This window comes from Pinus tabuliformis, chromosome 3_2, assembly GCF_031772625.1.
Source record: "Pinus tabuliformis cultivar Carrire ecotype Pingquan chromosome 3_2, CPIR1, whole genome shotgun sequence".
Classification (NCBI taxonomy): Eukaryota; Viridiplantae; Streptophyta; class Pinopsida; order Pinales; family Pinaceae; genus Pinus; species Pinus tabuliformis.
The window spans coordinates 1,217,584,344-1,217,610,884 of NC_142302.1; the positions used below are offsets into that span (position 1 = coordinate 1,217,584,344).

The 26,541-nt window shown below is 39.8% G+C and overlaps 1 protein-coding gene across 1 annotated transcript in view; it reads right to left on the reverse strand.

Annotated features, from left to right (window-relative positions):
• LOC149185121 (chaperone protein ClpB3, chloroplastic-like) overlaps positions 1-26,541 on the reverse strand; it is a 245,209-nt gene that overhangs the window by 184,879 nt on the left and 33,789 nt on the right. The gene's annotated exons all lie outside the window — the stretch shown is intronic.

The window sequence follows — 26,541 nt, forward strand, 5'->3', positions numbered from 1 at the left end:
CCATCAAAACCCTTGCTGCCATCCTTTTCTACCTCTGTCATGCATCCTTCCATCACTGCCATCCTTTCACAAACCCTGTCAACAGCCTCTTCCCTTTCCGCGTTCTCATTCCTCAAATCTGTGAGACCTTGGTTTTTTTGTTTTTTCTCGTTGCATCGTATCATCTCCTCCGCAGATCTGCAAACAAACTGCTCACTAAACCCTCTTTTCCTGCGGATCTCGTCAACCTCTTCATGTGGCTCCCTACGCGCAGTGTTTTCCAGCTTACCCTCTCCTCATCATCTGCACGTTGCCTATCCCTAACCCACACCTGCGACTATCCTTCATCATTGCCATCTGCGTGCAGCAACTCTCCACAGCCTTTCCTTGTACCTGCAAACAAACGTTGCACCTTCAACCATCACCGTCACTGCTCTTTCCCTCTTCCCTAACTCGTGGCTCTGTCTACTGCTCGTCGAGCAAATCTCATCTCTCTTCCGTCGTCATGAGTCCCTCCATTCATCGCCGTCAGAGCCTGCATGCACAAAAACAACAAAGCACTTCGACTTTTTTATTTGGTTTTGTATTTCCTTTTAGGTTTTAGTTAGTTCGACTTTTATTTTTTCATTTGTATTGTTATATATTGCGATTTGTTTAGTTTAGTTAGGTTCCTTTTTTTATGTCATTTGTATTTTAGTTAGGATTTAGGATTAACGTATATATTTTTCTTTTTAAAGTTTCAAGTTTCATTTGAAGTTTTTCGATTTTTTTTTATGATTTTATTTTATTTTTTTACTTTTTATTTTAACTTGTGATTTAAAAAAAAAAAAATCATTAAAAACATTAAAAAATTCCAAAACATTCAAAATTTCTAAAAATTCTAAAAATTAAAAAATCTAAAAAGATTTAAAAAAAAATGTGACTTTGGGATTCAGAATAAAATAAACTAAAAAGGGATGTGCGCTTTCACATTTAATATTTTAATGTGGCTTATGGCCCATTAAAATTTTAATTTTTAACCCTATGATTCATTTTAATTCTGTCACATTAAAAGATCTCTTCATTAGACTATTTGCCTAAGGAATAATTAAAATACTAATTTAAATTTCCTTGGTGTTATTTGGTGATTAAATGCATTTTCATGATTTCTCTATGGTCAAGGTGCGATAAATGTTTTAAATTATATTGGATGTAGGAGAAAGTTACTTTTTCTAGATTTGGATCATTATTGAAAATTATTTTAAATCTAGAATCTCTTGCATATTGCAATTTTGGGCATTTATATTGATCATTCATGATTGTCACTATTCGTCACAAATTAGGAAATTGTTATGGATAACTTGTTTTCTTTCTTAATCTACGGTTAATTAAACATAAAGGCACTGGTCTATAATTGTTTCTATCTTGTGGTCGTGTCTTGGTTACATTAGCATTTAATCTATTCATCTGAGTTAATCAGACTCATTTACAATTCATTAAGTTGTTCATCCTTAAAATCTCTTAGAGCCTATGTTTCACAGGTTATCCTCATCCATTTACCTTAAGGACTACCCCCCTTGACTTGTCTATGAGAGAGTCTAAACGGAGTGAGTAAGGATTAAGAGTGACAACCCTTACTCTAAGCGTTGTAGCAGTGCCTACACACTTTGTGCGACAACATTTTTTGGCATCATTGTCGGGGACCAAGTTATTGGGCCTTGGCTCTACGTCATTCATGTTTCTATCATTCATTTTAGCTGGCAACGCCAACAGTTTTTGGCACCGTTCCCTGGGATAGAGTTTTTCTGTCCTTGGTTCTCACGACATTTTTTTTAATCATCTAATCTTTCATCATTTCTTATCCCATCAACACAACATTTCCTAGCGTCATTTGATCTTTTCATCGCCTTATCATTCGCCATCTCATTAATTGTTTCATCTGCACTTTTAGCACCTGGACATTTCGGTTTGTTTCTTGTTTGGGTGGCAAATCCACTTATTCATCCATTATTTCTTAGACAAAAAGCCCTCCCTTATATCCAATTGTTTTTGCTTTTTGGATCCTAGAGCTCGATTCGTGTTCAAGTGGTGACTCCACTTCTTTCATTTCTTACAATAATTTCTACTAGAAGCCCGCTTCTTGTGCATCTCTTGATTTTCTTGAGCAGGGGTCTCTCTCTAGAATCCATTTGGTCCCTCCTTATCCCTTTAAGCAAGTCATCATGGATGACTGGTTTACCCCGTGTCATTTTACTAATTTTTCCATGATATGTCGAAAGAGGCCATTCATAAATTACCTTTGTTCTCAGGTGGTGATTCAGCGCTGCTAGAAAGAATCTATCCAGGGTTACTCGTACAATAATCAAATATTGTCATTCTTCCCAATATAAACATGTAGATGTCAAGATGCGTCTCTTTGCCTTTTCTTTAGAGGGTGATGCTTTGAATTGGTTTCATAATTGTCCTGAAGATTCTTTCGCTTCTTTACAAGACATCATCAATGCTTTTAAAGATAGATATGGAAATCAAGGTGGCTCGCCTTGTGCCCCTAGTACTATGCAACAAGATAAAAAAAATCTTGTAAAGGATCCAACTGTCAAAGAAAGATTTCAAGACAATTCTCCATATCAAAATGATGAATCCACTTGTACCATTGCAAGGCGAATCCATGATAGTGGAAAAGCAGGGACAAGTTGTCAAATCAGTGTTGACAATGAAAGGGAAAATGATAAGCATCTTATAGAAGAACTAAAGCAGTTGGTTAAAGACACGCAATTCAATCAAACGCAGCTGGTAAAAAGTATGGAGCTTAGTCAAAAAAAATTGATAGCTGATTACGCCCAGGATATGAGAACTTTGTACACTCAGCTGGAAAAACGTGATGAGGAGATGGAAATAATGAAAATTAAACACTCTGATCACGTAGCCACCGTAGTAGAAAAGTGTGCTCAGAATATGAAGGCTATGAGGACCGACATGCAGAGTCATCATGAGAAAGAAATGAGTACTATTCAAGTAAATCATAACACAATGATGGAGGCCATGGAAGCATGTCATGACAAAGAAAGGACTTCCATGCAAAACTAATTACTTGCCATGAGAGAAAAACATGTTAAGGAAATGGAAACCATGAAATCTAATCATGACAGAGAAATGAGCTCTATGCAAAATTGCTTGATGACCATAAAAGCAAATAATGACAAAGTAATAAAAGATATGGAAACTGGTCAGATGTGTCTTCAGAATAAGTTATTGACCATGGTGTTAGCCTCCTATACCAATAGGTTTCATATTTCATGATTGACAGTGGAAGTGCCAAAAATGTTCATCTTTTCCATGCTGCAAAAGTTCCATTTTTGAAGGATTTCTCGATTAAGGGAAGGCCAAACAGCTTAATCTTGGCTTCCCTAGGTTTAAATTGCTTGTTGTAGCGATCGAGAATGAAGATCTGTCCAAACTGCTTAATCTTGGCAGATTATTAGACAGGTAGAGAAGCAAGGGTGCTCAACTGCTTAATCTGAGCCCCTGGAAGATATAAGGATAGATTTAGATAGGAGGATAGCCAAAAGAAAAGATGAAAAGTTGGGTTTGCTAGTTCAAGTGCACCCAAACAAAAAGAAGAAAAAATGTTAGGTAAGTAGGCTGGGTAGGCAGTTTTGAAGTTGCAGAATCAATGATTGTGATCAATTTTGTGTTTTAAAGTGTTAATCTACTTCAGATCACAAGTACAAGGCAATTTTTCCCTTGAAGCAGCTCAAGCAAGGCATGACTAACTTCCCCTTCTTCCTTTTCCCTAAATCATTCACTAACTTCCCCTAAAGATGTTAAGATCTGCTTGACATCTCTAAAAATTCATCATGTTTCATAACATTTGCCTAAGTAAAGGTCTACTTTGCTTGGGAGTGCTCATGTCTCTTCTATAAGTCTTATTTCCCCTTTAAAGCCTAAGGATTTCTATCCTTAGCGCTTTTCTGATCAAAATTCATATTAACTTCTAACTTATTACATAAATCCCTAGCTATTTCCCCTTCCCCTACTTAAAATATGTTATAAATCCCTTTATATACATATCCCCTCCCCCTAAGTAAAGGTCTACTTTGCTTGGGAGTGCTCATGTCTCTTCTATAAGTCTTATTTCCCCTTTAAAGCCTAAGGATTTCTATCCTTAGCGCTTTTCTGATCAAAATTCATATTAACTTCTAACTTATTACATAAATCCCTAGCTATTTCCCCTTCCCCTACTTAAAATATGTTATAAATCCCTTTATATACATATCCCCTCCCTTTGGTTGAAAAATAACCATAATTATCCCTTGGGAATTACTAAGTTTATTTGAAACTTAGTAAGAACCCTCAATTTTCCCTCTTTAACCATCTTCTAATGCATTTGGACCCCTTCCAATGCATAAAACCCCTTTTTTCATTTATAAAGCCTCTTTTTTATGCTTTGGACCCCTTCCAAAAGCATTAACAACCCTCTTTCCATGCATTAAAAACCTTCTTATGCTTAAAAACCCCTTTATATAACATAAAACCCTCCTCCGATTGGAATTCCCCCCCTCCGACACGATATCGTTGTCGGAGGTGGTAGCAATGATGGCCCCATATATATATACCCCCATTCCTTTATGCTCTGATGCGATATCGCGAAATATCGCTATCGGGAGCCTTCCTACCGCATATTCCCATATATCCCGCATATATTCTTTTCTATCGTTAATCCCCTTTTTATCGTTTTATCGTTTAAACCTAAGTTTTTTATAAAACATAGGTTTTATCGTTAAAACCCGCAAACCCCGCTTTATCGCATATCGCATCGCAATATAATATAAAGGCCCGCCCCCGAGTTTCCCCGATGGCGATATTGCGATTCAATATCAGTTGTCCGATCGCCCCGCCCAAATCAACAGCCCAGATCTTATCGCTCCCATCGCATCGCCCATCGTTATATATAAAAGCCCTCCGCCCCCGATAGCCGATCGCCGATAGCGATATCGGCGATCGCTCCATCGCATATATATAAAGCCCCGCCCCTCCGCCCCGCTGATAAGCGATATTATGACTTAATCTTAGCCGTTGGATCTGCCTCTGCGCGATCCAACGGCCAGGATTGATTCTAAGCTACAGTATTTGCTCCCGCCTTGGTTTTTAACGAATTTTACGTAGAATTTGGTCTTTTTCCTTATAAAGGAAAAGAGGCATTTCTTCATGTTTTTTCATGTCTGGCCTGTGCGCGCTCCAGTTCAAGCAATTATGTCATTTTTTAACCATTTTTTATCGCTCCAAGCCCAGATTTTGCTCCGAACAACGAGCACGGCCCCAGCACAAAGCAGATCCTCCACCATTATGCAGTTTTTTCTCCTTTTTGATGATTTTTGATCGGCCAAGCGCCGATACTCCTCTAAAGGCCACGGAAAACACAGCAGCAGTCAAATCTGGCCATAAAGTGGCAGGCAAGGGTGATTTAGCAGTTAAAGTGTATCAGGGTTGCGGCAAAGTGTATCAGTTGGAGTTTTTTCAGTGGAAGACTTAATGCCGAGGCAGATAGACAATAAAGAGGCCTCCATCAAAGTCAAAGAAAGCAGTGAAAGCCATTTAAGGATCTCAGATCACAGTGAATGATATTTAAAGCCACCTGAGAGCAGTGGATCAAATCCCAATGCACAGTTATGGCTAAATGAACAGCACAGAGCCATAAGGACACCTCAAAGCCTCATTTTGAATGCTGCTGCCTCCAGCGCAGCTTAGATAGATCTTTTGTGCATTTATTTCAGGATAAGTTAGGTTAAGGCACTTATTTCCCTCAGATCTGTTTAAGATCTGCTGTAGTAGATATTTTTGGATATTTTCTCTATATAAACCACCCTGTTCATTGTTTAAAGGGTTGGTTGGTTGATAACTCCTCTCGAGACTTGCGCTGTATTCTTTGAGAGCCTCTATAATCAAAGATTGTTGGAATGCTTGGATGATGAACTGTCTATTGTGTTTTTAAGGGCTGAAGAGTGAACTATGGAATTCTTGTGCTTCTACATGGCCCAATAAGTGTTTCTTACCTCTGTTTACAGTTTATATGCGTTTATGCCACCATTGTGTCACCATCTAAATAGCAGGAAGGAAGAATAGCTTAGACTTTGCTTAGCAGCACTCTATGCTCAATTTCTGTTATTTCTACATGTTTTTCCTCAGAAATAGTTATGAATATGCATACTTAAATGATCATGTTTACACTGTTTCTCTCATTTATGAATGATTGTTTAGGAATCCTTGACTGCTCCTAGATAAAGTTCATTCACCCTCCTTCTGTTAGCTGATGAAAGATTCTTAGTTTCCTTTCATCTCTGACCTTCATTCCATCTTTTTTCCAGCATTGATATTGTTCCATGTGTAGCTATCCTGCTCTGTATTCCTCTTGTGACCAAGAAAACGCACCAGCAGCCCTTATCCTTGACTCCATGCCCAATGGTTTGAACTTCTCACACTATGCATCCCAACTCTGTCTGAAAACATCAACCAATCCACCAAACATAAATCAAACCCATGCACATCATATCTAGCCTAAAATCACCCCTAAAACAAAGCTAAATCATAAAGAGAGAGCCCTCTCTGATTGCAGGTAGGCTAGGACCTGCAATCCAAAGATTGGTCTGTGGTTACCTCGGCCATATTCCCTTAGGAGTCAAAGGGAACAATCTGAGTGATAACACATGGAGGAAAACCATGCCAAGGAAGTCAGTGCTATGAAGGTTGAACACTCTAACCAAATGGATGCCATAACAATACAGGTACAGAAATTTCAGCATCAATCAGAGGATGAAAGAAACAAGGAAACATCAACAGATCATAAGCCTCCTTGTCTCCTGCAGCAAGCTCCATCTTATTCTGAGGAGGTCATGTGTTCCATTGAAAAGTGGCTAATTGAAGGTGACCCAGATAAAATGGAAATTAATAAGAATTAGGTTGATGATCACATGGTTAAATCACCAGTCATAAAAAATCAAGTTATAACTCATGACACCTGTGAAACTGATCCGTCATTCTTGACAAAGCAGATGCAGAATGAAGAAAGACATGTCATGCATATCTTACATACTTCATCTGAAGTTTTGAAGCAAAATGTTCCGCATCATTAGTGATACAACCTGCCACAAAGAAAAAGCGCAAGAGAAAGAGAATGAAAAACGGTTTGATGCATCTGATGGCCTCGAGCAGCTTGATTTTCGAATAGGAAAAAGTCCTACCGTTTGCAAGATTGAACATGGCACATATGAGGAAAAACCAATAGATTTCCCTGAAAGCAGGCAAATGCTCAGTGTGCACTATATTGAATGCATTTCATGCCATGGGGCATCTTTGTATTGTATTTCTAACCTTATGCCCTGTTATTTCAGTATTTCATTTTGTAGTTAGATTTATGTTTTTCATGTTATTAAGATAGTTAATAAATTAAGAGTTTATGTCTTTCCTCTGCTTAACGTTATATGATGATTTTTGGATGGACACTACTTTTGTTATGTTGTGTGTTGTGTCGATGCATATTGGATTCTCACATTCCTCCGGTGCAGCAACATGTACCCAAGTAGAGCCAGATGTTGACCACGATGTGTTAACGACCCATAGCAGTACACCCTCTTTTTTCGCAAAAAGGATAGCGCCTGATCGATGTGTCTGTGGCGTCTAACTATCATCATCACCCTAATCATTATGTTATAATGTAAACCCATTCTGCATGTATATGATGTAAATAATCTCAGCAGACTCGTGTCATGTATGCTATTGCCTAGGTAAAACTACTTTTGTGGTGACGATCTACATTCCAGGAGGTTTTTGGTCTCACCGATCCATTCTCAGATGGTCGACAGAGTTTTCCTTCAATCTTACCCCAAAGCCGGAATGGATTTTGTCACTGGGATCTTAGGCGAGTCCTAGTGTTCTAGATCGAGTCTATGGAAAAGTGATTTGGGAATAATCCTAACTATTTGGTTAGGTCATTTTATTACAAATTGCTTGGTCTGTTGGATTATATTTGTGTCGCAAAAATAGGTAGTCTGTGAGGGTCTATTACAAATGGATTTTCCCTCTTGAGATGTAAAAAATATGAAAATTATGATATAAAGTGTTTTGAGGGTTGGAAAAATTATTTATCCCCTTATAATTTAATTAATTAAATTTTCTGGCCAAAAATTAATTAAAATCCTAAGCCAAAAATTTAATTAATTCTAGGTCCTAGGTAAATTTAAATTCTCCAAAGGCAAAATTCGTCGGTCCTTAAAAACTAAATTTTAAGAGGTCTAGAGACTAAATAAATTAATTATTTTGATAAATTTTAAGCCTTTGATCCTTAGCGTTAAGTCAAAGTCAAAATTTTGAGAAAATTAATTCAAAATTTTAATTTTTGAATTAATTAAAACACATTTAATTGAAAAATTCGAATTTCCTCAAGAATTTAAAATTTTGACGGATGAGATTAAAATAAATGTTGATCCTCATCAATGGTCGAAATTGCTTTGACGAGGATCACTCAAACTAGTCGTTGGAGGATTTATCTTTAAATAAGAAGTCATTCGTCAGTCAATTCATCCGACCTTTGAGTCGTGAACAGTAGAGATGGCTTTGACGAGGATCACTCAAACTAGCCATTGGAGTATTTATCTTTAAATAGGGAGTCATTCGTCAGTCAATTCATCCGATCTTTGAGTCGTGTGCTAAGTGAAAAGCTCTCGTGTAATATTTTTTAAATAATAAAGAAAGACTTTGGGGTTAATCTTCGTCGGTGTTACTCTTCATGGAAATACTGTAAGATGTGTCATTTTTCATGCCTAAATTTTTTTTTCACATTGATAATAGCTTCTGAAGAGTGATTTGAGTACAGGTATCTTGCTCAGTCAATGGGGTTTTAGTGATAATTTAAATTTTGAATGTAATAGCAAGTTTCTCTATTTATCTGAATTTTATTATCATTTTCTCGCTCTATTTTGATGGCTGGATTGAGTTTTGCAGGAAAGTCTTGATTTTAAGATCATCGGGCGTTTGGGGAAGTTTTCAGTTGGACCAATCAACTCTCGATTCGTGTTTTCTGAAGAGACCAACTTAATTTGATCCCGATCTTATCATAAGATTTTTATTGATGATGCATGAAGGGTTTTGAGCTAAGCACCTTCTTTAAAATTTAAAAATTTAATTTTTTATGTGCGAAATTGATGAATCTGGTTGTTAAGAGCCTTAGATTATCAAATCTAGAGCGTAGTTGGACTCACACTTCTCAGATTTGATAGATCTTCCATTCTTGTACATAGATCTGTAAATTACTTTTTTTTGGGTTTTTGACGTGGGTTTTCCTGGGTTTTAATTTTATCATTGTATATATCATTTGGGTATTTCTTGTTGTCTTGCAACTACAGATCTGAAGAAGAACTCTATGTAGAGTCCAGATCTAGGCTCTGGAGGGTAAGATACGGATCATTGGGGTTCATCAACATCATTTTGCAGGGATTTTATTCAAAAGATTTTTGCAGTCCAGGGTTTTCAAAAGGTTTTAAAACTGGAAAATTTTATAAGGGTTTCAAATAAAGCTAAAGCAAAAGAAATTGACATTTTAATCAGGATTTCTGATGTTTTTTGGCTACCATTTGTCCGATTTTTTTATCTGGTGCCTGGGTTTTTGGGTTTGCTGCAAAATTCGAAAAAACAAATTAACCCTCTCACTGCCCATGCTTGTCTCCATTATCATTGTTTGGACTTGCATTTACCATCAAAATCCTTGTTGCCACCTTTTTCCACCTCTGTTCTGCGTCCTTCCATTGTTGCCATCCTTTCACAAACCTTGTCAACAACCCTCTTCTCTTTCCGCATTCTCATTCCTCAAATCCGTGAGCCCTTGGTTTGTTTGTTTTTTCTCGCTGCATCGTATCTTCTCCTCCGCAGATCTGCAAAAAAAATGCTCACTAAACCCTCTTCTCTTACAGCTTTCCTACGTGCGGATCTCGTCATCCTCTTCCCGTGGCTCCCTACGCGCAGTCTTCTCTAGCTTACCCTCTCCTCATCATCTACAAGCTACCTAACCCTAACCCACACCCACAACTATCTACATCGTTTCCATCTGCGTGCAGTAGCTCTCTGCGGCCTTTCCTTATACCTGCAAACAAACGTTGCACCTTCAGCCATCACCGTCACTGCTCTTTCCCTCTTCCCTAACTCGTAGTTTTGTCTGTTGCCCTTCGCGCAAACCTCATCTCTCTTTCACCGTCATGAGTCCCTCCATTCACCATCGTCAGAGCCTGCATGCACAAAAACAATAAAGCACTTCGATTTTTTTATTTGGTTTTGTATTTCCTTTTAGGTTTTAGTTAGTTCGACTTTTATTTTTTCATTTGTATTGTTATATATTGAAATTTGTTTAGTTTAGTTGGGTTCCTTTTTTTTATTTCATTTGTATTTTAGTTAGGAGTTAGGGTTAGCGTATATATTTTTCTTTTTAAAGTTTCATTTAAATTTTTTTGATTTTTTTTATGACTGGATTTTTTTTTTACTTTTTATTTTAACTTGTAATTTTAATTTATTTTTTTCATTAAAAAAAAATCCAAAACATTAAAAAAATTTAAAAATTCTAAAAAATTAAAAAATCTAAAAAGATTTAAAAAAAAAAAATGTGACTTTGGGATTGAGAATAAAATAAACTAAAAAGGGATGTGCGCTTTCACATTTAATATTTTAATGTGGCTTATGGCCCATTAAAATTTTAATTTTTAACCCTGTGATTCATTTTAATTCCATCACATTAAAAGATCTCTTCATTACACTAATTGCCTAAGGAATAATTAAAATACTAATTTAAAGTTCCTTGGTGTCAATTGGTGATTAAATGCATTTTCATGATTTCTCTATGGTCAAGGTGCGATAAATGTTTTAAATTATATTGGTTGTAGGAGAAAGTTAATTTTTCTAGATTTGGGTCATTAATGAAAATTATTTTAAATCTAGAATCTCTTGCATATTGCAATTTTGGGCATTTATATTGATCATTCATGATTGTCACTATTCATCACATATTGGAAAATTGTTCTAGATAACTTGTTTTCTTACTTAATCTACAGTTAATTGAACATAAAAGCACTGGTCTATAATTGTTTCTATCTTGTGGTCGTGTCTTCGTTACATTAATGTTTAATCTATTCATCTGAGTTAATCAGACTCATTTACAATTCATCAAGTTGTTCATCCTTAAAATCTTCTAGAGCCTGTGTTTCACAGGCTATCCTCATCCATTTACCTTAGAGACTACCCCCCTTGACTTGTCTAGGAGAGAGTCTAAACAGAGTGAGTAAGGATTAAGAGTGACAACCCTTACTCTGAGCATTGTCGTGGTGCCTAGACACTTTGTGCGACAACAGGGCTTATTCCTTCACTTTCCAGAAGGGGCACAAATAGGAGGCCCTGATAGAGATTGTGTGCCAACATCTTTCCATACTTCACATCTATTATCTCCCCCCTTATCCATTGTCCTATCCTTTGGTTCATTGTAGTCAGTCACTTGTACTAGTTCCCTACTTGTCTCATCCTACGAGAAAAGAAGTTTGGAAATGCCCAGAGGTTGATGCAACTACAAAAAGAAAAAAATAGAGAGCATGTGCCAAATGTTAAAATGCAAAAAAGTGGCAAGGGATGAATGATGATTAAAATCCAACTCAACTTGAGCTCCACCCCTACATGTGAGTCCAACGCACTAGTCTTGTGCATATCACGTCTTTCAAAGAAAAAAAGGCATCCCAGACCCTATGAGCAATGAATTGCCCCCTCTTAAAGGGGTCTTAAATTAAATTTATCAAAGCTTGCTAAGCAAGCCAATCGAAACAAAGAAAATGGATAAGTAAAGAGCGGAAAAAGAAGTGATGAGTAAAGGGAAACTGAAGTGATGCAAGTAGGTAGTTGATATTCTAACCAAGCCCTTAGCGAAAGGGAGTTCGAAGCATTCGATACTTCACACCTACCGTCTCTCCCCTTCTCCATTGTCATATCCTTTGGTTCATTATAGCCAGTCACTTGTACTAGTTCCTTGCTTGTCTCATCCTGTGAGAAAAGGGGCTTGGAAATGCCCAGAGGTTGATCCACCTACAAAAAGAAAGAAATAAAGAGCACGTGAAATCCACCTACAAAAAGAAAGAAATAAAGAGCACGTGCCAAATGTTATAACGCAAAAAAGTGGCAAGGGATGAATGATGAGTAAAATCCAATTCAACTTGAGCTCCACCCCCACATGTGAGGCCAGCGCCCTAGTCCTGTCCATATCACGTCTTTCAAAGTAAAAAGGGCATCCCAAACACTATGAGCAATTAATTTCCCCCTCCTAAAGGGGTCTTAAATGAAATTTATCAAAGTTTGCTAAGCAAACCAATCAAAACAAATAAAAAGGGATAAGTAAAGGGTGGAAAAAGAAGTGTTGAGTAAAGGGAAACTCAAGTGATGCGAGTAGGTAGTTGATATTCTAACCAAGCTCTTAGCGAAAGGGAGTTTGAAGCATTCAAAGACAAATTTGGATTGATGCAAAATTCCTTCCTCGCTAAGAGGGAGTGTTGAGAAATGTAATTCGAACAAAAACTTCTTGCACAGGTTTTAGTGTGAACATGTTATAAGTAGTTCACATTTCATTAGTGACCAATTCGAAAAATTGGTCAGTAATTCTAGTTTCTAATTCACTTACGATAAAGTGAAATATCTTATGTTTTTTAGTTGAGTCTAATAAAGTGCATTTATTGCATTAATGACTTAAATTAGATTTAATCTCAACAGTACATATCTAAATCAGATTAGTGTTTTGGTAGATCAGTGTTTTGAAAAAGCATAAATAAGACAGGATAGATAGGTATTGTTTACAATTGAACAATTAAGTAGGTTGAGCAACCAAAGGAAAGATATCAGTGCACAGAAAGAAGAGGATCGACTTACAAGTTTCTATTAGGTTGAAAAGGCAATTGTACAGCAGATCCTTACATAGTCATATGGATCCATACAGCAGCTGTATAGCAGGTTGTACAGGACGTACAGCTCAGGTTGAACTTGAAGTGATTTTGATAACCATGCAATTGTTATTTTAACAGTTTGTAGAGGGTTCCTTCTAAAGCTTTGATTATGGAATGAACAGTTGATTTTGAAGGCGAAATTCCCTGTGTATGTGTGAAACTGTTCTATTCTTCTGTTATTTACATTTTCAGCTAGCATGATTGAAGCTATGATTTAAAAATAATTTCAGCAATAAATTAAATTAAATAATTTATGTATCTGATTGAGATCATAAGGACAACAGTCACCTCGGGTTGAGAGTTTGTACAGGAACCCACTACAGCACTCGATGACTGCAACAGTGAGCTCGTTCCACACATGCTCCCCTCACCCTCGGTCATCAAGACTAGGGGGCCTAGACATCATCCTCATTCTTCTCTCTCACTTGATCAGCACTAAGATTTTCAAGCCTCAGACTCTCATTTTGTCTCAGTGTACCTATGAAACTGCTTTATAACTTTTGCTTTTGATTTGACCTAGTGATTAGATCAGCTTGACACTTATCTACACTGTATGTTTTCTTTTGCTTTCTAGCCTTCAGCATTATCTAGGAGTTGCTTTTGCACTCACAATGCATTCACACTGGATGTATCGTTTAGTCCCAATGACCTGTGTTTGTGGTCATTTGTTGGACATCGATAACATTATCTTATCTTTCTCTCCTCTTGCTCTTCTCTTTCATTTACTAGTCCTAGAATTGTAATTAGTCTCACTAGTTGGGTAAATCCTTTCTGCTCACCTCAGCGATTTTATCATCTATGCAGATTCAGGAAACAGGGATCTCAAATTTAGATACTTTGCTTTCATTAGGTCCTTTAGCAAAATTTATTCATATCTGATATTCATCAGAAAATTGTACTTCATAACTCCAGTTAATAATGTTGGACACCTAATCCACTAAGGGTTATGGTGTGGAAGGTGAACCATCACGATGAGTCCAAGAGACCTTGGAAGATGAATCCAACAGTCACACAATGTATCTATATGTAACATCTTTGTGAATAATAAAGCAATTCATGCTTATCATTCATTCTGGTTGCTCATTCCAACAGTGGTATCAGAGCAGGTCTTGCTCAGAGACCTGTCAGATCTGCCTCACTAAGTTTGTCAGATCTGTCACTCTGAGCAATCCTGAAATCTCTGGATATCTCTGTGTATGCACAGTTCTGAAACCCCTTCTATTTATGACCTTCTACCATATACCTGACCTCTACTAGAGGAATAATAACGTTTCTCTACCCCCATTTCTCAAACCTGCAATATAGAGCGGTGCCAGTTTAGATCCTTTTAACGTGAGTACAGAAACGCCTCTGACAGCAAAACCATCTCTGATTTTCATGCATCGAAGTGAAGCACTAACTCCAAAGGATCTGTACATAGAGAAAAGAAAAATCTGATCATTTCCTGGAAAGGCCATTAGGTCAAGATCGTGCAGCAGAGAATAAAAAATCTGACCTGCAACTGCACAGGTATCACATTCATGTGATATGGCTTGTTTGCATGCCCAAATGGTGCATGCCTGTCTATTGTCCTCTCTCTTTCGTGCCAATCAATTATTCGATGGCAATGAAGAATTTCATCCATTTTCGTAGCTCCAGTTGAATGCACTCAAGAAGTCGTGGTGAACGGGCGTCCCTTCTTAGAAACCTTCATCCAGGTTCTCCATAATCTCAATGAGCAACTCCAGACTGAGGACGTCTTTTACAGGGTTTTACATCCTTCAACCTTAGACTTTGCGCTTAAAATCCTCTGTTATTGATTGAGTTCCAAAAGGAAAATGTTGGTCATGACTAGCACGGAGCACTTGGAGATGCCAGACCATGTCACACCCAGAAAACCTCGCCATTAACCTTTGTGTTTTTGGAGGGAAAAATAGGCTCCACAACTATCGCATGATGACCATGTTGACAAGTGTTGGAATATAATCCTAACATCTACATTTATTTTTTATCCCAAGTATCCTTGACTTAGCCACATGCACTAAAAATCATGTTCACACTTGGTTTTTGGTAAACTAGCTCAGTGGACCAACTTTCCCTTGTTTTTTTCCTTTAAAGGCTTAATATTATGGAAATATTGGTCCAACCACTTTCCTAAACCATTTAGACATCTAAGTGCATGTTCACACCTCATCCACTTGAGTTATTTGAGGATTGGCACCCCACATGAAGATTCCCCCTTAAATCAAGGGATTTGGTCCCCCGGACCATTTTAGCATGTTTAAAGTTGCCTTCCTTAGGAAATGCGCCCCTCCTCATGCTTTCCTTGTGGCTGATAGTTGGCATAGGTTGTCTTGAGTCATTGTTGCTATTTTAGGCCTCCCTTTAGCTTTTCTTAGCCTTTTCTAGTTTTTTACTAACTTTTTCCTAGTTTTCTAGATTCGGCAATTTCTATATAACCACCTCCCTTTGGGATTAGAGGTTCGGTTGCTCATGTATTACTATTGTTCATTAATTTAATACATTGATTTTATGGAAAAAATTCTTTCTCTCCTCTCTTGAATATCAGCAAATTACTTGTGTTTAATTTAACTAGAATTCTAGATCTATCGGAGTTTCTGCAGGAATTCTACAAGAAGTTCAAGGAGTCGGCAGAACCTGGACTATGGTCATGGAGTCGTATACATTCCAAAAGGCAGAGCAGTCTTACGCAAGTTTGAGGTATGGTGTCCAGCAATAATTCTCGCAGCACAAAAGCTACCTCTCTCCTGTTTTGTATCGATACTTTACTAGGTTTCAAAATCATTTACAGAATATAACGGCGAGCATCCCAGTGATTACTGTTGAATCGTTGATACAACTGCATGTTGATTTGTGATAACGTCGAATGTGCTCTAGCCATGAAATTTGGTGGATAGGCTAAGGCACATAAGATCTCCAAGACTCATAAAATCGTTTTAAGAAATTCCATCCGAAAGAGGAGTTATTAAAATAATTAATATTTTTAATGGGTTCCTAAGTCTAAACTTGGGAAAATAAAAATATTAATGGGTATTAATAAAGATAAGGATGAGAAGCTTCTAAGAGATGAGGATCAAGTATGTTTTAATCTTAGCCATTGATTAGAGACTTAATTTCGGTCGTTGATTCGTCAACAGAAAAAGTATAAGAGAAGACTTGAGGGTCATTTGGAGATACACTAGCTGATACTTAGTGTCCCAAGGAAAATCAATTTTTAGAGAGAGTGAAACTGATTTCAGAGGGAGAGTTGCAAGGTGGAGGAAGAGGGGGTGATTAGCAGCAGTCGGGGAGCTCAGAAGAGGTGACGTAGGGACTCTGAGAGACAGCGCGGAGGGAGACGCAGTGGATGACGCAGAGAAGGACAGATACTCAGTATCCCAAGGAAAATCGATTTTCAGAAAGAGTGAAATTGATTTCAGAGGGAGAGTTGCAGGGCAGAGGAAGAGGAGATGATTAGCAGCAGTCAGGGAGCTCAAAAGAGGTGATGCAAGGACTCTGACAGACAGCACAGAGGGAGACGCAGTGGATGATGCAGAGAAGGACAGAGCAGCGCAAAGCCACGCAGAATGACGCAGGGCTGACACAGTAGGGAAAGGAAGCCCTCCAAGGTGTCAGAAAGTCTCGGAGAAAAGTCTCAGTTGTTTTCTCCCAATGTCTATGCAAAAAAGAATATGGAAAAGCGATTGTTGTTGAAGATTAATAAAACCCTCCTCTACTGCACCGGTTTTCCCTCATTGGGTTTTTCCGGGGACAATTGTCCAAAAATAACTATGTTGATGTGTTTGATTCTTGTGCATATATTTGTTTCTGCATAATGGTGTGATATCTGCAATAGAAATTATTTTCATATTTACTGAAGGGATTTCGTAAATATCTTATTAAGAAATAAGTATGTAAAATAAATCAGTTGCTGCAGTAATAGAATTTTTGTTTAGAAATTTCCACATGGTATTAGAGCGAAAGCTTCGGAGACAGGAAGGGAAAATCAATTATGGATCAAGAGCATGATGCAGAGGCATCCACGTTAGGAGACTCATGCAGATTTTCAGAAGAATGCACAAGAAATAAAAATTTCGATTTCTCTATGCTAGCTTCCAGATTGGAAGAAGAAGTTGCTTGCGTAGCAAGCTCTGCATCATCAGGGGTATGGTATATAGACAATGGAGCCTCTTGGCATATGACAGGAATCCGGGAATGTTTCTCAGATTATCAGGAGGAAAGAATGAATTTTCAGATCACCATGGGGAATAAGGCAAAGTGTACTCCAGTAGGGAAGGGTACTATAGTTTTTCAAATAGAAACAGGAGAGCGGTTCTGAGCTACCAATGTGCTGCATGTGCCAGGACTGGGGATGAACTTACTTTCCGTATCTCAACTTCAAAGCAAGGGCTATGACGTTTTCTTCATTAAGGAGAAAGTATACGTCAAACACCCGAGTTGGAAAAAGAAGGTACAAATCGGAATCAGAAGTAACAGGTTGTACAGGTTGCAGCTAGAATCACCAATGGCACTGATAGGCAGTAATGGAGACAAGGATTTGAATGAACTATGGCACAAAAGGATGGGACATTTGCACCATGGGGCTCTAAGAATTCTCAGGAAAACTGTAACAGGAGTTCCATATCTTAGTACTGAACGAGATGATGTATGCAGAGGGTGTGCTCTGGGCAAGTATGCCAAAGCAACGTTTCCTAGAAGGAACAATAGGGCCAAGAGTGTACTAGGATTGATACACTCAGATATCTGTGGACCGATGTTCACAAAAGCTCTTAGTGGTGCTGAATACTTCGTTACCTTCATCGATGACCATTCCAGGAAGACTTGGATCTATCTTCTGAAAACCAAGGATGAGGTTTTCTATCGATTCAAAGAGTTCAAGGCTCTAGTGGAGAATCTAACAAGAAAGAAAATAAAAGTCTTGCGCTCATACAATGGTGGAGAGTATGTCAACAAGGACTTCACCGATTTTTGCACTATGGAGGGCACCAGAAGAGAGTGGACAGCGCCCTACAATCGGGAGCAGAATGGAGTAGCAGAAAGGAAGAACAGGACTACTATGGAAGCAGCTAGGGCAATGATGTATGATCAAGATATGCCAAAATTCATGTGGGCACAAGCATGCAACACGACAGTCTATGTCCGGAATAGAACCCCTCATAGGGCATTGGGCAAGATTACTCCAGAGCAGGTCTTCACTGGCAAGACACCTGAAGTTAGCCATTTCAAGGTATTTGGGAGTTTAGCATATTGTCATATACACGACGAGAAGAGGAAGAAGTTAGATCAAACTACAGAGAAAGGATATCTTGTGGGATATAACGAGAATGCTAAGGCATATAGAATCTATCTTCCAGAGAACAGGAAGGTAGTAGTTCGACGAGATGTGAAGTTCATGGAGGATAGGGCCTTCAGAAAATCTCGAGAAATGCCTTCCGAGGAGCAGTCAAAAGATGAGTTGTTGCTCAAACCACTTCAACCAGCAGAAGCTAGTACCAGAAATTCTCCTTCAGAATAGGAGGATCCACAGGAAGAGGAAGAGCTAACAGATGCACCTACTACCAGAGGAAGAACATGCCAGGAACTCCGACAGATTCTACAGGATGCAAAGATTTTATTGGTGCACCCAGGAACAGTGAAAGGGAGTGAAGACAACCAAACAGATATCAGGCCTTAGGCTCAAGTTGGGGAACCTTCCATTTTTCAAGAGGCCGTTCAACATCAAGTTTGGATGGACGCAATGGTGGAGGAATACAGCTCTATAATGGTGAAGGATGTCTGAGAAGTAGTGCCTAGGCCTTAGGACAGATCAGTGGTAGGTTCGAGATGGATCTACAAGATCAAATACGCTACAGACGGCAGTATGGAAAAATACAAAGTCAGGTTTGTGGCTAAGGGGTATGCTCAGAAGGAAGGTATAGACTACGAAGAGACCTTCGCCCCAATAGTCAGGTATACATCTATTAGAACCGTGATATCTTTTGCAGCACAAATGGGGTGGGAGATTCCTCAGATGGATGTCAAGACGGCATTCTTGAACGAGGTAATAGAAGAGGAAGTATACATTGAACAGCCAGAAGGCTTTGAGACACATGAGAAGAAATCTCATGTATGCAGATTGAAGAAAGCCTTGTATGGGCTCAAATAGGCGCCTAGAGCATGGTATGGTCGAATAGATGGCTACTTGCAGAAGATGGGGTTTCTCAAGAGTGATAAAAATCCCAATCTCTACTATTTGGTTGTAGAGAATGAACCCCTAGTCCTAATATTATATGTGGATGATCTCTTTCTAACAAGATCATCCAGGCTCATCGAGGACTGCAAGAAGAATAACCACAGAATTCGACATGAAAGATTTGGGACAGATGCATTATTTCCTGGGGTTGGAAGTTTGGCAGCAGAAGGGTGAGATCTTCCTTGGACAAGGGAGATATGCTACAGAAATCCTGAAGAGATTCAAGATGCAGGACTGTATGCATATGGCTACTCCAATGATCACCAATTGGAAGAAAATTGATGCATCAAAAGACAAAGATGTTGATCCCACCTTATACAGGCAGCTCATAGGGTCCCTGATGTATCTGCTTAATACCAGGTCAAACATTTGTTACGCTGTCAACACCCTCAATTAGTTCATGGTGGAACCTAAGAGGGCGCATTGGGCAGTAGCCAAACATGTTCTCAGATATATACAGGGAACAGTCGAGTATGGACTATAGTACACTAGAAGTAATGACATCAGACTGAGTGGGTTTAGTAGTGCAAATTGGGCTGGAAGTTTAGTGGATCGGAAAAGTACCTCTGGGTACTGTTTCAACATTGGATCGGGGATGACCTCCTGGTGCAGTAGGAAACAGAAATTCGTAGCTCTGAGCTCAGCTGAAGCAGAATATATGGCCACTAGCACAGCTTCATGCGAAGCCATATGGCTTAGAAAATTGCTTGTGAACCTATTCAGAAGAAGGATGGAGGCGACCAGGATCATGTGTGATAATCAGAGTTGCATCAAGCTCTCTGAGAATCCAGTATTTCATGATCGGTCGAAGCACATTGATATTTGGTGTCACTTTGTCAGAGACTGTGTCCAACGAGAAGTAGTACAATTGAACTACACTCCTACAGGAGAACAGGTGGCAGACATCCTCACCAAGGCCCTAGGAAGAACAAAGTTCGTTTATTTCAGGGAGAAGATGGGGATGGTAAAGAATCCATTTCATTAGCAGAAATGGATATGTATCAGGGGATGCAGTGCAGCAATTAGCAGTAGCGGTGCCATGGGCAACATGGGCAGCATGTTGAGAGGGAGCTGCAGTACAGATGTAGTAGTTTCCGTAGCAGAGCCATGCGCTGCAGTACAGGAGGTAGCAGTGCAGAGGATGCTGGGCAGCAAGCCAAGCATCAGCACAGGTACCGATGCTGGAGGATCAGTGTGATGTTTAGTGTGTTGATTTGGGGTAGCATCGAATGTGCTCTAGCCATGAAAATTGGTGGAGAGGCTAAAGCACATGAAATCTCCAAGACCCAAAAATGGTTTGGGGAAATTCCACCCAGTTAGAGAGATATTAAAATAATTAATATTTTTAATGGAGTTCCTAAGTCTAAACTTAGGAAAATTAAAATATTAATGGGTATTAATATAAAACTAGGTGAGAATGTTCTAAAAGACATGGATCAAGTCAAATCTAATCTTAGCCGTTGGTTAGAGATTTAATCTCGGCCATTGAAGACTCAACAGAAAAAGTATAAGAGGAGGCTTGAGGGTCAGCTGGAGATACACCAAGATTGATCAGTTAGTTTGATTTTCTAGAGCGGGGTTTGTTGAGAGAAATCGAACTAGTGATCAGAGTTGCAGCCAGAGGCAGTGAGTGCATAGCAGAGAGGCAAAAATAGTGCCCAAGGATCAGCGCTGAGTCAGAGGAGGCTACGCAAAGCCAGCAAGAGCCACCCGCAGAGGCTACCAAGGCCTGCGTGAGTGACGCAGAGGACCAGAGAGCCTGCGCAGAGCATTAGAAGGCTGACGCAGAGCCTCAGAGAGGCGTTGGAGAGTTTTTCGTGGAGTAGACTTGCCGAATATATTCTTCCGAAGAGAGGTATTACTGCCAGATTGATATCTCTGTTGGGTGAGCCAGTTTGGCACCCTAGTTGTACTCAAGAAAGATGCTTAATAATAAAACCCTTAGAACTGCTGCACTAGTTTTCCCAAGTTGCGTTTTTCCGGGGACAATTGTCCAAAAATAACGGTGTCCCTTGTGTGTTTGTCTATTCTTTCAGTTGATGATCTGTAGATAGTTGAGATTGTACTTGTGTTTATTTTCAGTATTTATATGGTTAAATATCTTGTTACGTAATTAAACAAGTAGGTGAAATAAACCAAATAGTGCAGGAAGAATTTCTAACGGGTTAGACTTAGAAATTTCAGCATGGTAACAGAGCAGATCACTGGAGCGCCGATGCAATAGCTAAATCAGAAAATTTGCAGCAAAAACAGTTGTCCCAAGAGACAGAGTTGTTCCTAAGCAAAAGGCAGCAGTGAAGGAGTGACGCAGAGCGTATGCGTCATCATTTCGAGCCAGATAGAGGGCTAGTGCAAAGGCAGAGAGAGGCAGAAGAGTCTCACGAAGAGCCACTTCATCCTGCTCAGCCAGGTAGGAATGATGCAGTTGGCCAAAGGAGCAATTCAGCCTTGTCGGGATTGCGCAAAGCTAAGTGGCTCAGTTTCTTCAGCTACTAGGGCCTAGGCGCTGTGGGCAGATTGTGGATTGTGAAGTTGGTCGGGTGTTGTTGTTGTCAAAGCAAAACAGTATCTAATGGGACAGAACCAAGGCAGAGGAAGTTGCTCCCTAGGCGGATTTCTAGCCAAGAAATCTAGATCAGTGTTGCAGGAGAAAAGGGGATCGGAGAGAAGTGATTCGATTATTGGCAAAAGGATTTCCAAGAGGGAAATCAAGGCTCAGAGGAAGTCTAGGAGAAGATTTCCAGGAGGGAAATCGAGACTCAGAGGGAGTCTAGAAGAAAACTTCCAGGAGCGAAGTAGAGACTCAGAGGGAGTCGAAGAGAAGAGCGGAGATGGCAATGAACGAACTAAGGGATCAGGACAAGTTGGATGGGGCATCCAACTTTGTCATCTGGAAGGCCAGGATCCTGTCTGTTCTAGATAAACATCGCATCAAGGCCTTCGCCTTGAGAACCATGGCTATCCCAGTCGACCCAGCTGATAACAAAAGGTATGAGGATGCAATGGCCAAGGCAAAGTGCATAATCCTTGATGGGGTCAAGGATCATGTAGTTCAGCATATTGTCGAGAAGAATACAGCAAAGGAGATGTGGGATACCTTGACGACATTGTATCAAGGCACTTCCGTGCAGAGGAGGATGCTACTGGAGAATCAGCTGCGGTCGTATCAAATGCAGAAGGGGGAGCAGATAGATCTATTCCTCAGCAGGTTGCAGGAGATTCGGGACCAACTTACTTCCATAGGGGCCACGTCGGATCAGGAGTTCATGGTGAGGACCGCCCTGAACGCAGTCTCTGAGGAGTGGGAGACATTCGTCCAAAGCATTTTGGGCAGAGCAAATCTTCCAAGTTGGGAAGAGATGTGGGCAGCTCTTCGCCAAGAAGAGATCGGACAATTGACCAAGACAGGAAGTAGCAGCAAAGATGGTCGAATCAAGAAAGAGGAGGAAGAGGATGCGGCTCTGGCATCTGCGGGACAACAAGGGAAGAGGAAGAAGAAGGACATCTCCAAGATAAATTGCTTCCATTGTGGGGAGTTGGGTCATTATGCAACCCAGTGTCCCAGGAAGAAGAATAAGGGAGAGGCTTCTGACTCCAAGGCAGCGTCGGCTAAGGCGGAGAAGGAAGTAGAGACCGATGATGATTGTGCCATGAGTGCTCATGCACCTCTAGAGAAGAGGTGGAGTGACATCGAGCTGTAGTCAGGAGGACTACAAAAGATGTCGGGCAAGATCCTTGAGGTACCCAAACTCTTGGATCATATCCGGCTACAGGAGCCCCGAGAGATAGTAGCATGATGATGGATGTCGGTAGAAGCAAGATGCGAATGGAGTGGCAGAACAGTGCTAGAGTGCAGGGATCTGTAGCAGCGCAATGAGGGTTGCAGTAGTGCAAGAGGCACAGAGGAGGTTGCAGCAGTGCAGAAAGGCACAGAGGTGTTTGCAGCAGTGCGAGAGGCACAAAGTTGTTGCAGAAGCGCAAAGGCAGTAGAGGGAGCTTCAGCATCAGGAGGGCTTCTAGCCTGACAAGGATGTCAGTAGTTGGGTAGATCAGTTACTTACTTCTCAGTAACTGAGTTGCAGTGCAGCAGTAACAGTCGTAGTGCTATGGACAGCACGATGCAGCATGATGAGAGAGAGTTGCAGTGTAGATGCAGTTTTGGGAGGAAGGACCAGCAACAGCACGGATGCAGAGGGAGATGCAGTACAGATGTAGCAGTGGCAGTGGCAGAGCCATGGGCAGCAGTACAGGAGGCAGTAATGCAAAGGATGTTGGGCAGTAGGCCAAGCATCATCACAGGTACCGGTGCCGGATGATCAAGGTAATGTTCAGTGGTGGAGCATTACTAGAGCACATTCCTCGCTAAGAGGGAGTGTTGATTTGGGGTAGCATCGGATGTGCTCTAGCTATGAAAATTGGTGGAGAGACTAAAGCACATGAGACCTCCAAGACCCAGAAATGGTTTGGGGAAATTCCAACCGGTTAGAGAGATATTAAAATAATTAATATTTTTAATGGAGTTCCTAAGTCTAAACTTAGGAAAATTAAAATATTAATGGGTATTAATATAAAACTAGGTGAGAATGTTCTAAAAGACATGGATCAAGCCAAATCTAATCTTAGCCATTGATTAGAGATTTAATCTCAGCTGTTGAAGACTCAACAGAAAAAGTATAAGAGGAGGCTTGAGAGTCAATTAAAGATACACAAAAATTGATCAATCAATTCGATTTTTTGGAGCGGGGTTCGCTGAGAGAAATCGAACCAGTGATCAGAGTTGCAGTGAGAGGCACTGAGTGCATAGCAGAGAGGCAGAGATAGTGTCGAAGGATCGGCGTTGAGTCAAAGGAGGCTACGCAGAGCTAGCAGGAGCCACGCAGAGGGCCAGAGGGATTGCGCAGAGGCTACCAGGGCCTACATGAGTGACGCAGAGGGCTAGAGAGCCTGCACAAAGCATCAGAAGGTTGATGCAAAGCCTCAAAGAGGCATTGGAGAGTTTTTCGTGGTGCAGACTTGCCAAATATCTGCTTCTGAAGAGAGGTATTACTGCCAGATTGATATCTCTATTGGGTGAGCCAGTTTGGCACCCTAGTTGTACTCAAGAAAGTTGCTTAATAATAAAAACCTCAGAACTGCTACACCGGTTTTCCCAAGTTGGGTTTTTCCGAGGACGGTTGTCCAAAAATAACGGTGTCCCTTGTGTGTTTGTCTATTCTTTCAGTTGATGATCTATAAATGGTTGAGACTATACATGTGTTTATTTTCAGTATTTATATGGTTACATAACTTGTTATGTAATTAAACAAGTAGGTGAAATAAACCAGATAGTGCAGGAAGAATTTCTAACCAGTTAGACTTAGAAATTTCAACACAGTGGTGGAGCATTACTAGAGCACATTCCTCACTAAGAGGGAGTGTTGATTTGTGGTAGCATTGGATGTGCTCTAGCCATGAAATTTGGTGGAGAGGCTAAGGCACATAAGATCTCCAAAACCCAAAAATCGTTTTGAGAAATTCCATCCGGAAGAGGAGTTATTAAAATAATTAATATTTTTAATGGGTTCCTAAGTCTAAAATTAGGAAAATAAAAATACTAATGGGTATTAATAAAGATAAGGGTGTGAAGATTCTAAGAGACAAGGATCAAGTTTGCTTTAATCTTGGCCGTTGATTAGAGACTTAATCTCAGTCGTTGATTCGTCAACAGGAAAAGTATCAGAGAAGACTTGAGGGTCATTCAGAGATACATTAGCAGATACTCAGTATCCCAAGGAAAATCAATTTTCAAAGAGAGTGAAATCGATTTCAAAGGGAGAATTGTAGGGTGGAGGAAGAGGGGGTGATTAGCAGTAGTCAGGGAGCTCAGAAGAGGTGACCCAGGGACTCTGAGAGACAACGCAGAGGGAGACGCAGATCATAGAGACACAGTGGATGACGCAGAGAAGGACAAAGCAGCGCAGAGCCACGTAGAATGACACAAGGTTGACGCAGTAGGGAAAGGAAGTCCTCCAGGGTGAGAAAGTCTCAGAGAAAAGTCTCAAGTGTTTTCTCCCGGTGTCTATGCAAAAAAAAAAATCTGTAAAAGCGATTGTTGTTGAAGATTAATAAAACCTTCCTCTGCTGCACCGGTTTTCTCGCATTGGGTTTTTTCGGGGACAATTGTCCAAAAATAATTGTGTTGATGTGTTTGACTCTGTGCATATATTTGTTTCTGTATAATGGTGTGATATCTACAGTAGAATTTATTTTAATATTTACTGAAGGGATTTCGTAAATAACTTATTGAGAAATAAGTAGGTAAAATAAATCAGATGCTGCAGTAATATAATTTCTGTTTAAGAATTTTCACACTACATTGATTGAGAAGAGGATGGATGTTATTTATGGCATTCATTACTATTAATATATGTGAGAGCATTATACAGAAGGCATTTAGACAAGGTGCAGAGTTCGAGGGAGATGTTATTGCATTTTTCCATTTGTTGATAAGACACGGTCAGGACACGGCAAAAAGCTTTCTACCAAATGTCACGAACTTGCTAGCTACAGTTTTTTTTTAGCTATTTTGCTGCATCTCTTGCAGAGGAGCCAGATATTCAATCCAGATCTTGGAGAATAGCGCACAAGTTGTTTTTGTTTGTTGGCTTTGGGCATTCTTCCTTCATTTTTAGAAGCATTGTATATCTTGGGCATTCAACTTAAAATAATGGTAACTTGCAAATGGTGTTTTTTTGTAAGTTTACCAATGAAATTGCATTGTAAATGGGTGCATTTTCGGTAGAAACTGACACCCTTATTGAGTTTCCCGCATGGAGGATCATGGCTTTTTTATCTTCATCCATGTGAACATTTTATAAACATGTTCATCTCTCATTTTGTATGGGATAAGAGGGGATTGACAGTGAGGCTTCTAGTTTTGAAGCCCTATCAATTAAGCATGTACAAGCGAGCCTGAGTTACAATGATATCATCTTCTCATCTTGTATCTGATAGGGGGGAATTGATAATCAGCTACCAATTTCAAAGAGCCTAAGCCCCAGCTAGAGCAACACCAAAATCAAAGGCTCAATCCTAAACCAGAATCAAAGTTGCAGCTAGAGTCATAGTTATGAGCGTGATTCAGTTTATGGTCATCTTCAAACCGATATTGGGAGCACTTCCTCTAGCAGAAGACTCCAACTTCTAGCCAGATTTGAAATTGTTCCAAGAACTGCACTAAGCGTTCCAGAGTTGGTGGTCAGCATTAAACCCCCGCTAGTTGAGACCTCAATGGTCTCCCTTTTCAAAAAAATAGGAAGCACTTCCACTAGCTGAAGAATTCAGGTTCTAGCCAGATTT